At 39.6% G+C, this 13,272-nt stretch overlaps 1 protein-coding gene across 1 annotated transcript in view; it reads left to right on the top strand.

Annotated features, from left to right (window-relative positions):
* nectin3a (nectin cell adhesion molecule 3a) overlaps positions 1-13,272 on the top strand; it is a 129,651-nt gene that overhangs the window by 5,935 nt on the left and 110,444 nt on the right. The window lies entirely within an intron of this gene.

Below are 13,272 nucleotides of genomic sequence, written 5' to 3'. Positions count from 1 at the left end.
CCTCTATAGCTCCAAAACAGGTCAAGATAGAAGCTACCAAGCTCTTCCACGTTTTCCCTATTTGAATATGGTTACGTGAAGTGTTCCACTACAAAGTATAATTACACAAAATTAAACAATGTGGATTTTCTAAGCGGATAAAAGGGGGAACTATATTGTAAGGCGTAATAATACCAGGAGTAATTTGGCATCCGCACAGTAAAGTGAAGATTACTGCGCGGATTTCGAACTACTCCTGGTATTATTGCGCCTTACAATGTAGTTCCCCCTTTTATCCGCTTAGATAATCCACATTGTTTAATTTTGTGTAATTATACTTTGTAGTGGAACACTTCACGTAACCATATTTAAATAGGGAAAACGTGGAAGAGCTTGGTAGCTTCTATCTTGACCTGTTTTGGAGCTATAGAGGAGAGAGGGAGAGGCTAAATGCTAACGCCGTCTGCGCTGTGTTTACGTGATTGAAGGCACGGGGAAAGATCAGACAGGTCCTAAAGAACTCGTCAAAGCTAAGGTAAGAACATATCTCAGTATGTAAAAACGGTGGCCTATTCCTTTAAAGGGTTTAAAATTGTTAAAACTAAGTATTTTCCTCCCTACATGTTCCAGCCATGTCCTAAGATGTAGGATGAGCTCAGACCTGTTCACCACAACTGACTCTAAAATCCTGCCCTGTCACTCAGAAAGTTGTTGCTTCGGGTCCAAGTTACCGTCATGCACGAGCTTAATATAGAAGGTGCAGTTACTCATATGAACTGAGGTGGCAGTAGTGAGAAAAGACGAGTCCAATCGCCAGAAATGGCTGATATTTCTCTCTGGGATTGAGCGACAATAAAACCACCCGTTAGAGAGGCCAGAGCGGTAAGTCAATCAAAACGCTAAATGGTAATGATAATTTGTCAGTCATTTGTTCAGCTGGCGGATAGAGGTGTGGAGGGAAGTGGAGGTCTTTGTCCCCAGTGGGAGGGTCCTGAACCTAGTGAGAGCGCAGGGTGTGTGGGGGGTCCGTGGAGATCTGGGTGACTTTTCCCTGAGTCCTGACCTATGATTCTGTTACTGATTTGGATTATTTTATTGAGCATGTTGCGGTGAGTGAGAGTCAGTGAACCAAACCAGGCGCCGATGCTGAATGTGAGGAGGATGGATTCAATAAAACATTTTGTTGAAAGCGGCGAGAATGTATCGGTGGAAAAAAAGACGCTGTTGACATTTTGAAAAGATGTTTTTGGGTCGATAAAGGAGCTGAGGTATTTGTTTGAATGAACCTAAAAAAACTGCTTTTATTCCTTTTTTACACGCAACATCTGCAGTTTCCGCTTTATTTTCTGAGATTCATGTGTTGTATACGATTAGCGGTTCATATTTCAGTCTAAGCTCAGCTCCTCTCAGTTTTTCCCCCCGATCGCGGCGCCCTCTCGGACACAGGAGAAGGATGGCCTGTGGGCGTCGAGAGTGACAGGGAAATGAAGACATAGTTCTGGAGGGGAGGCGCTGCAGTCGCTCGGTCTGTGGAAGTATTGACCCGGTGTTGGGCCGGTGCCAGCCCCCCCGGAGCACCTTCCCTTCTCTCCCCCCCCGTCCCCCCGCGGAGCATGTGTCCCTAAAACAGAGCCAAGATTACATTTCAGGACAGGAGCACACAGACACGAGGCTGTGCTCTTAAAGGGAAGGGTCATATCGTTATGTTGTGCCCTCTTGACAAACAAATAGATGCATTTGGAGAAATCCCACACATTTCAGCTCGTGTTTGGAGGTTTTAGAGTAAGACCCGACTGGCACAGGACATTTTGTTGTTTGCAAAGTATGTTGTGGTGCTTAAAAAAGAACACTTTTTCCCCAATAAAAGCAGAGACTCTGACGGCCCCACATGGTCTAATTTTCTCCCCCACAAGCCAAGCAAGACATTGGATAAGAAATGATACTTTTCGCTTCTCATCCTCTTAAGGGCCTGTCTCACCGGCCTGGAGTCTGTAGTTGGAGACTAGTTGGAGACTCGAGTTTTCGCTGTTCATGGAGATGTCTCCGAGACGTCCCCTGGAGATGAGACGAGACAGGTTTGAGACTCCATGTGCGTGCAGTCTCAAGCAGTTGTGTTGCGACCACACTAATAGTTGTTCTCAGGCTGTGAAAGGTTTCTGAAAAAGAGGCGCTGTTGAGTTTATGGAGCCGAGGTATTTGTTTGAATCAATGACACTTTTATTGCAATAAACAGCACAGTGAAATATGGAGTGTGGAGAGAATAATGATGATGATATTCAGGAGTTATTTTTTTGATGCAACCAACAAATCAAAAACTGCAATGTCTCCGAGACCTGTCAGATACCAAAGAGATCTCAAAGAGCTCTTTTCCACCAAGCTGGTGCCGGTGCTGTTCCAGTTTCAGAACCGGTTCTTTCGTTTTCCGCTGAAAAAACGCTGGCTCTTGGTTCCAAAATCTGGTGCCGGTTGGGAACCAGTTAAAAGCTGGACCAAGAAACGAGCACCAGTGATGTCAGCGGCTGGGGACGTGGCTCTCTCCTCCAACAAACAATCAATATTAGTTAGTTTGTGCTTATAACTTCCTGGAGAAGCCAAAACAGGCTCTGTGGAGGAAACTGTTGTTTTGCTTTATGCTCTTTAGCTAAAACAAGAGTTAGAAAGAAGAAATCAAAATGTTAACGGCTGCTGTGACTGAAACATAAACTTATTTTTCTGTATTTTATAACCAGAAGTGGCTGCACTGGAAAAAATGAAATCTTATCTTAGACAAAAATGACTTAAAAGTGCTTGAAATAAGACTTTTAATGCTGCTTTTGATACGGTTTTGACTCGTCTTGAAACAAGATTGCCAATGCACTGTAATAAATAATATAGCAGTTCAACTTAAAATTCTATGTTAACTTTCTGCCATAAAGATTTGAGCTCATTGAAGGTACCGATATTGTTTCAATCAAGTAAAACCAGTAAGTTATAAATGGTCCATAAAGCATTGCTATAAATTGTTTCAACTTAACAGTTTCAGTTTTAACAAACCAACATGTTTTGTTGTGCCAACCATAAACTTGTATTGCTTCTTCATATTAACGCAAGTGTGTGTGTTTTTTAAACTCACGAGGCTAAGTTAAAAACATCTTTGACTTATAATTGAATGTCAAAAGAAAACAATGTGTTTAGCTCTATGAACATATCAGGTTAAGTTATGAACAGATTTCAACTCATTCACTGCAGTTGAATGAAACCAAATATATTTGCTACTATAACACAAAATACTACGTTTTTAAACAATGGTACCACTTACAGTCTAATGTTAAAAGAACTCAAATGTTTATGGCAGAAACTTCACAAACACTAGTAAGTTAACAGAACATCTACTTGTAATTCCTGTTAACAGACAGATACAAGTGACAAGAGACAATTATAGTCAAGGCATTTTAATTTTCCAGTAAAAAAAAATATACAAGTGCTTATAAAGTTACAAATGTTAAAATCTGATGAAACTTACAAATTTTGTTCATACATTTAAGCAAATACATGTATATTTTTTGTATGCACTTGTGTAGGCCTGTCACAAAAGTTCATATATCTACTTCATATAAATCTAAAATAATTTAGCATTTTACCTAAGTAAATGTTAATTGCAACTCGTGTTGTTGAAGATCTCTTAACATCTGTTTTAGTGGTTATTGTGTGATTGTGACAGGCCTACACTTGTGTTGTAGACAAACTTGGAGGCATGGCAGTGCCTCTGATGCCGCTCTGACAAAAACTGTAATGTTGGTGGTAACAAAAATAACTCATTTTAAAATTACTTCTAAAAGTGGCCAATTAAACAGGCCTGTTACAAATCAAAAATGGTTCATAATAGTGACCGAGGATGAAAAAAAAAATACAACAGCATTTGCCCATGATAATGGTTTGTATCTTGTACCTGCACAGTCCATGTACTCCAGCGGAGCCTGTTCTAGTTTGATTTTCATGATGACCTTTAGCAGAAACGTGACGTTGATTTTCTCACGCTGAAGCACGAGGCTTTCTGTGACCACAAGTGCTACAAAGTCCTGATGTGCAACAGCATCCTGCTCCTCTTCATAGATATTAAGCAGTCCAAGTTCCATTCGCTTCATCCAGATGTTTTGAATGGTCCTTAAGAAAGAAAAGTCATACTATAAGTGTCAAAACATCAAAGCATCTTTACCTTTCATGATGATGTGAATTATTTATGTCTGGGATTAATATAGTGTAATTTAAAGTGTTTGCCATTAACCTTTGCAATACATTGTTCTACATTACTTTTTACTTTTTTGTGATCATTCAACATCTTTCAGAGCTAGTACGGCTGATTTACTCAATATTTAAATAAGCTGCAAAATTAGAGGAAACACCCTGTAAGTCCTACACATAGACAATAAATCAATAACCAGAAGGATACGTGTGAAAATAAAAATAGCGACTGGAAAAACAGGACGATATAGTGTGTGTTGGGACAAACGCATGGACACATGAATGACAGCACAATACTGTACGATACCACACATTTGATAACACCGCAGCAGAATGCAATTAGGGGGAAATGTGTCCATGAAATTGTTAGTGTGTACTTTTAACGAACATGTTTCACAATGAAAGCCAGGAACTAACAAATATGCATATTATTGTTGTTAATATTTTAATTTTAGATCAAATTTATTGTACTCACCGCACACATTCAAAAACACTGGATGGAGGCAGTGGTGATCCCACCACCAGAGCAGCAGTCCTGTTCCTCTTGTGTTCTGCAAAAAGTGACAAATGTTGTTTATGAGCACTAGACACTGAGGAATAAAATGGCATCTACTGCATTTAGAAGTTCCAGAGTCTTAAGGATTGAGATTACTCTACAGAGATTAATAAAGGATAACTTAATTTCCCACTATACTTACATTTTTTACATGACACAAGGAGAAACACCTTCCAGTAATTGCTAGAACATTATTGAAGCTCTAGCAGTCGGGGAAAAACTTCAAGGCCGTCCAGAAATGAAGCCAGCAGTTCAGTTACAGCCACTCATTGAAATTCAGCTTTTATCTGAGAACAAAATACAAATAATGTGTATTAGCAAGCGCGCAAAAAAAACAAAACAATAAACAGTAAACAGTTACACCACCTCATCACCGACAAGCTCTCTCTTCCACTGGGCCCAGCATTGGTTTTGTCATGAATGGAGCTGTTTTTACGAATTTCTCTCCATATTCTTCCAGTTTTCCTCCATTTCTTCTTCACAGTCACCTCCTTAAGGGTCCTTTTGAAATATGTTAAGATTAGACCTACTTAATCTCAAACATACTGCATAAATAAGCACACAATCGAAACACGTTTGCTACATATCCAGGTTGACCCAAGTTGTGGAATTTTATAATCCAAGTTTATATGCTAACACATTAAAGTAATTACTTTTTGTCATGTGCCAATAAATAAAACCAAGGGTTACTCCCTCAATTTAATTCCCATTCTTTATTAGGCATTTTGAAGCACACCAGAGGTATTTAAAAGCAGTAAGTATGTATACAATGTATTAGTATAAAAATACATATTAAAACACATTTCATCTTTCTGCCTTTACTGCACTAGTGCCCCCTCTCTCATCCTCCCCTGACAATGCAAGTGAATGTGAATCTATAATTATTATAGTACTGCATTTCCAGACCTTCGTGAACGTGTGTTGTCTCCACCTCATGTTCACGGAGACACGCACGTGTCATACACCCACACCGAGCATTTACTCAGAATGACAACAGAATAATCATTTCATTTTAACAGTGACGCACAGACGTTTGACGAGCATTTAATGTAAAACTGGGCCAAAACGCAGACCATACTGACAGTGGAAGAATCACTTGGTCACGTTCAAACCTCCGTACGGAGCACGGGGCTTTACCAGCCCAGTGACCGAGACGGGTCTGCGGCCGGAGACACTTGCAGTGACCGCAGAGCGTGGCCTTTTCTTGGGCTTGAACTGCCCTAGCTTAGCTTAGCACCCCTGCTAGGTTAGCTTAGCACCGCCGCTCCACTAAGCAGAGAAAAGTGGCGCGCAGCGTTGTACAAAACAAATAATAACGTAATGCGGAAATTATCGGCAGCAAAGTCATTGCTTGAGCGGTTAAAGTACTTGCTAAACAGTAAAATTACAGCCTTAGTAGTTTACCTTTGCACAGACACGAACTCAGATGAAACCTGTGGCATGAGTAGCTCAGTAGCTCCCTCTTCCTCATCTCTCTCCTTTCTGGGAGACTGGCCTGGACTTCGCCTGCTGCCTGCTGGGCTACACGAGAAAATATGACCACGATGAAGCTTTTAGAGCAAATTAAAAACCCCACTCTAAGACAACTTTCTTCAAATAGCCCACCCCTTTTGAAGCTAGCTTTAGCACCGCATGGCTTACTTTACAAAAAAAAAAAAATCCATATATCCATATATGGGCAGGACATGGCTTAGGGTGATATTGAACATATATTATATTTGACTAAAACACAAGTGAAAGATTGTTTCCTTACTTTAGCGCGATCCTCAGCGAAGAAACGTTCACTCCATTTGAAAACAAAACTGTTGAAATGTACCGCAGGACGGACTGATGTGGATCGTATTCTTCCGCCAGTTTTATCCAGATTGATTTTTACCAACATTTCTTAAGCTGTTTCAGTAAGAGTTATTATTAAAAATACGTATTCACTCTCAAAAAAGCTGAATATTATTTTATATTATTTTCTAGCACGTGTGGCGCAGTAATATGGTTGTGGGGTTACAAGATCCGGTCTCTTTCTAAAACTTACCAAACTAAGTCAAGTTCACATTTAAATGTTACCCCAACACACCTCAAAGAGTTATTCACCTTTGAACTTACTGACATAAGTTAAACATTTAAAACGATCATTGTCATGTGAAAACAAATTACACTCTTACGTTACAATAACAAAATGGGCATACGACTTTTAACAGTGTGGAACTAGACAGATTTTTCTTGTCTTTGACCATTTTGTCTAATTTCAGGGTTTTTTTTGTCTTATTTTAAGCGTTCAAGTTAATTTGTCTTATTTTGAGCAAATAAATGCTTGTTCTATTGGCAATCTTATTTCAAGACGAGTGGAAACCTAGTCAAAATCAGCATCAAAAGTCTTATTTTTAAGTACAAATCAAGCTATTTTTTCTAAGATAAGATGGCATTTTTTCCAGTGTGTAGTAAGATGTTACTCCATTTTTGATGTTGACTTCCCAAAGCGTTGCTATGACAATAGGCACAGCTCTCATTTTGGTGGAAAACCAAGTCAGTATGGAACCAACCCGGCACCAGAACCAGCTCTGAACCAGCCCAGACTAGCCCAGAACCAACACCTTGGTGGAAAAGCCCTACAAGAGACTCCATACGACTCTTTGTGATGTTCCTTGGTATCTGACAGGTCTCGGAGACATTGCAGGGACGTCACAGAAACATCTCACAGGTTGAGGACGACAAATACTGTTTGCAACATTGCCACAGCTGCTCGAGACCGTGCAGACCTGTTGGAGACCATGCTGAAATCAAACCTGTTCGCTTTCACCTCGACTACCTGGAGACTCGCCTTATCTCCAGGGGACGTCTCAGAGACATCTCCGTGACCAGCAGCGACCACAGTCTCCAACTGATCTCCAGGATGAGACAGGCCCGTTGTATCTGCAACTACAATGGCCCCGCATGGTCTAAAAACAAGCCGAGACGATTGAATAACTGGGAATTATACTTTTTGCTTCTTGTCATATTTTAAACATAAAATTACACTGTTGAAAAAGTACTTAAAGATGAAATAAAAAAGTCCAAAGTCACATAAACATCTCTACACTTTGAAGAGCTTTCTCAATAAGGAATTATGCAGCTCTGCTTTTAGTCGCGTCGTAATGTTCCTCATGAAAAACACACCTGAAGCCGTGTTTCTCTTTTTGAAGCATACTCGGAGTTTGTGATGAATGTTATACTGGATTAGTCGTTGTTGACCGTTTTTAATTGTCAGTGTTTGATTCAGTTGATCTTCGTGTGGGAAACACTGTATTTCTAGATTAAAGTCCTCAGATAACTCCAGTATTTCACATCTTAAACTTCTCCACTGGTTTATTATTATGGGATACGCCACAAAAACGAAGCGATGGGGTTGATTTTCCTGAAAGTTAAAATAAAGTCGTGCGTTTTTTGGTTTGTGGCCAATCCCAAACAGTCTGAGTTACAGCCACGAGTCGTGTTTCACATCAAGGCATTGGCAGGAGGAGAACGAGGCTTAATTTATTCCTTATTTAATCTCACAAAGCACAGAAATCCAGCTCAGTCATCGCAGCACTCTGTCCTCCTAAAGCTTCTCTGTAGACCTGATTTAGACCTGATTTAGACCTGATTTAGACCTGATTTAGACCTGATTTAGACCTGATTTAGCCCTGATTTAGTCTAGCCCTGGTTCAGTCCTCACATTCACACAACAGGCTCAGGGTAATATATCATCTACATCAGAGGAAGGAAAGGTTTCTTCATCGTCAAAAGACCAAGGGCCAAAGTAAATCATCACCTTCTGCAAATGCCAGTGTTGTGCATCAGATATGGCCTGAATGGATGTTCTGAGAGATTTTTACCTCTTAACCCCCACCTGAACTGAGCACATTTGATCAAGTTTGGCTCTACTCAAATTGAAAAGCTTGAAAAAAAGCAAAAAAAACAGGATTAAAAAGTGACAAAAAAGCAAAAAAGAGACAAAAAATGTGACAAAAAAGTGATAAAAAATAGAGAAAAAGTGACAAAAAAATGTGACAAAAATGTGACAAAAATGTGACAAAAAAGTGACAAAAATGTGACAAAAATGTGACAAAAAAGTGACGAAAAAGTGATGAAAAAATAGAAAAAGTGACAAAAATGTGACAAAAAAGTGATGAAAAATTGAGAAAAAGTGACAAAAAAGTTGACAAAAATGTGATGGAAAAAGTGACAAAAATGTGACAAAAATGTGACAAAAAAGTGATAAAAATATGACAAAAATGTGACGAAAAAGTGACAAAAATGTGACGAAAAGGTGACAAAAAAGTGATGAAAAAATAGAAAAAAAGTGACAAAAAAGTTACAAAAAGGTGACGAAAATGTGATGAAAAAAATAGAAAAAAAGTGACAAAAATGTGACAAAAAAGTGACAAAAAAGTGATAAAAATATGACAAAAATGTGACGAAAAAGTGACAAAAATGTGACAAAAATGTGACGAAAAGGTGACGAAAAGGTGACGAAAAAGTGATGAAAAAATAGAAAAAAGTGACAAAAAAGTGATAAAAAATAGAGAAAAAGTGACAAAAAAGTTACAAAAATGTGACAAAAATGTGACGAAAAAGTGAAAAAAATGTAGCGAAAAAGTGACAAAAATGTAATGAAAAAGAGACAAAAAAGTGACAAATAGCTTTGAAAAAAATATCAAAAAAGTGAATTGGAGAAAATGCACTTGGTTATGGCGGGGGTTAAGGGGTTAAAGAGTATGAGTTACAGGCATTTGATCTCTGGTTTGTGTAATAATATTTCTCAAGCTCATCTAGAGGGCCAGAGGTTCTATGCTGTAGGGCTGGTTTTGGCCCCCGAGCCACACGTTGCCGACCTCTGATCTACAAGATAATATCGAAATGACTGGAAGTATTTACAATATCGTGGTTGTCTCCAATGTCAAGAAATGTGGAAAAATGGGGAGGGAATGTTGAAAATTTGGGGGGAAATTTGAGATTAAAAAATTTGAATAATAAAAAAATAAAAAAATAGGGGGAAAATGGAAAAAAAGTAAATAAATGGGTGGAGGGGATAAAGTGGGAAAAAAATGGTAAAACATAATAATAATAAAATAAGTGTGAAAAAGTGGGACAAATATGAATAACATGTGAAGGGGAAATTAGATAACAAATAAAAAAGTGTAACAAAAATTGGGGGTAAAAGGAAAAAAAGAGGTGAAAAAGTGAAAAAATGTGAAGGGGATCTGAGGTGAAAAAGAAAGAAAAATAGGAACATTTGAGGCAAAAAAAAAAACATTTAGAAAAAAATCTGGAAAAAAAATTGAGAGAAAATTTCGGGGGAAAAAGATTTTCAAAAAGTGGAGGTGGAAAAAATGACAAAAAGTATGTGAATATATATATTTATAAATGAATAATCTTCTTTAGCAACAAAACCATGTAAATGTTAATGTTTGCGGCACATTTCTGCCTTGTTCTGATTTGCTTTACAAAAATATCGCTGCATCATCTTCATCGAGAAAGTATTGATATATTTTTTGTCGGTTTCCCCCAGCTCTGTGTCTATCAGGTCTTAAACTGAACTTCTGCACATTTTGAATCTCTATTTTCTCCAGTTCGGCTTTACCCAAATCTAAAATCTTCTGGACTGGAGCTTGCATAGGTCAGTGTAACGTCTTATTTGAAAGCTGAGACCTACAGAGCTGATCTAAACATATAATATGCTGGGTCCGGGCGGGGGTTCAGAGGTTAAGTTCTCTCATGTCTTCTCTTCAGGCTGTTGTTGGTAAAGAATGTGTTGAGTGAAGACCTCAGTTATTTTCTGACACTGTGGATTGCGTTAATATCCGTATAACAGATTCGAGCATCTATTCCTGTGAGACGGATGAGTTACACATTGTCCTCTGAGATTAGCAGTTAGTTATTCTGGAGCCCAGTGCGCCGCGACTCGGGTTTCGTCCTCTGTTTGTGTAACTGCGAACGTTTGCTCCCGTAAACATAGTTGGAGTGTCCTCTTCATACCGAGCTTTTTCTGTCTGCAACCTCAAACCACAGCCGCGTAAATCAGCGCACAGGACCTGAACAATGTGTTATTGTAAACTCCTTTTGACGATCCACAGTCGGGGCGGCTCCGAGCACCGACTGTCCCTGCAGGTCGAAGGGAACTGCAGCTAGGGCTGGGGACCGTTCGTTTTTTTCCGATGCCACTACTTTAACGATGCCTGTTTTTCGGTACCAATGCCTTAACGGTACTTTTTTTGATACCTTTGTTATTTTAATCGAGTTAAAATAATGTGCAGGAAAAGTATCGTTCAGGAGGAAGTCCAAACACGGCACATCAGAAAACAGGAGCAGCAGCGTCACCTGGAACTTCATTTTTTGAGCAGAATTCACACTAAAGCCGTGATAAAAAGAGAGAAAGGACATTATTACCTCCTGAGCTGCAGGAACAGACCAGATCCACATCAGGCACTGTTTTCTTTCAGATAAACTTTTCTAAACTCACTGAGCTGTTCCACAGTGAAAGCTCCTCACACGTCACAGATCTGTTACATAGTGAGAGCGCTCACTCTGTCACTGACAATGCACCATAACTGTTCCAAACATGGCTAATGCAGAGTGAGCGCTCACCTTTTCCAGAAACAATCTTTGATCCCAAATGCTCCGGTGTAGCTGGAGTTTAAACAACAGCAGTAACTTCAGGCTCTGCGGCTAAAGCTAAAGGTAAAGCCCATGTGTTCCTTGTTGTCACTGCTTTTCTCTTTGTCTAAGAGTCTAGTTTCTTATTCAGTCCTGGTTTAGTCCTGGTTTTTAACCAGTTTACTGTAAGTCCTGGTTTAGTCCTGGTTTAGTCCTGGCTCAGCCCGCGGCTCTGCCATCTCTGATAATGACTGAAGTGTGAGTAAGTTATAGCTTTGCTTCTGCATTTGCGCTGAAGCTGCTCATGAGTTCAGGCTTTTTCAGACTCACTGTGGATCATTTATTGACGTTTGGAGAGAAAAAGTAACGAAAATTAGCACCGAAAAAAAAAAGGTTTTTCAATACCGCCCCCTACCGGAGCTTTTCGGTCGGTACCAGGTAGGTACCGTTTAACGGTACCCAGCCCTAACAGCGGGCGATACTGACAATAACGTATATCTCAATATGTGTTGGGACTTTAACTATAACGATGATGAAGCGATATTCGACTCCTACCTGGACGGGGCCTTTCTGTGGAGTTTGCATGTTCTCCCTGTGTCTGCGTAGGTTAGTGGTAAAAACATGTGCAATAGGTTAATCCTCCATCAATCAATCAATCAATGGCTTTGTGTAGCCCAATATCTCAGCGAGTGGTGTGAGTGTCCCCCGTCCTTAGACTCTCCAGCACGGTGAGCAAAAACTCAAAAACCCAAGGGGAAAGAAGAGAAACCTTGGGGAGAACCACAGAAGGAGATATACCTCCCATGGACGGACGGGCTGTAGACCCAGGGGCGATGGGAGTCCCTGAGCAGACGGGCCAAGATCGCAGACCGTCCAGTCCTTGGTGTCCAATTCCAGCCAGCTGTTTTTGACCACCAGCCTGGCTCCACATCATGGAGATGTGTCCCTGAGCGCCGGCCCGGGCTGGCAGCTCACTGCTCCTACGACCCATCCTACATGCCCAGCGACACTGAGGATGGGTCAAATGCAGAGAACACATTTCTCTAAAGAGATTAATAAAGTATAACTTAACTTAAATATGCCAAAATGTGCTGCAGACATTGCCTGAAGTACTACAGCGCTAACAAAAGGCAAGAGCAACGCACTTTCCACATTTTCCCACATTTCTTCCTCTTTTTAACGCAATTCTATCAGGTTTTCCCAAATTTTCCACATCCCCGTGTTTACCCCACATTTCCCCCTTTTTATCCCAATTTTTTTTTTCTACAATATTTTCCCCTCAGTTTTTAATTTTGTTCCCCCAAAATTTCCCTAATGTTTACCCATTTTTTCCCAAATGTTCCCCATTCACCCCCCAACTTTTCTTCAATATTTTCCACATTTTTCTTCCAATTTTTCTACAAAATTTGTATATTTTTTCTTGGTGAAAGTTGTGTTTATAAAACGTTGAGAGCCAAAACAGGAATCAGTTATTTGTAGCCAATAACCGGGATGCACCCTAGTTTTTTTTTTCTTTTTTCAGTTTTTTCCCTCTTTTTCCCACAAAGTTTTATATTTTCCCAGTTGATTTTCTGCAATATTTTCCCCTCAGTTTTTAATTTTGTTCCCCCAAAATTTCCCTACTGTTTTACCCATTTTTCCCCCAAATTTTCCCCATTCACCCCCCAACTTTTTCTTCCAATTTCTCTACAAAATTTGTACATATTTTCCACAACATTGACTAGATTTACTTGGTGAAAGTTGTGTTTATAAAACGTTGAGAGCCAAAACAGGTATCGGTTCAGTATCGGTTATTTGTAGCCGATACCCGATGGTATTTTTTCCAGTATCGGCGCCGATATCCAATACCAGTATCGGATTGGTGCATCCCTAGTTTTATGAACCTCCCCCCATGTTTTTTTTATTAT

Source organism: Gobius niger (genome assembly GCF_951799975.1).
Source record: "Gobius niger genome assembly, chromosome: 1".
NCBI lineage: Eukaryota > Metazoa > Chordata > Actinopteri > Gobiiformes > Gobiidae > Gobius > Gobius niger.
Note: the sequence above shows the minus strand (reverse complement) of the source record. Positions and strands in the feature narration are given on the sequence as shown.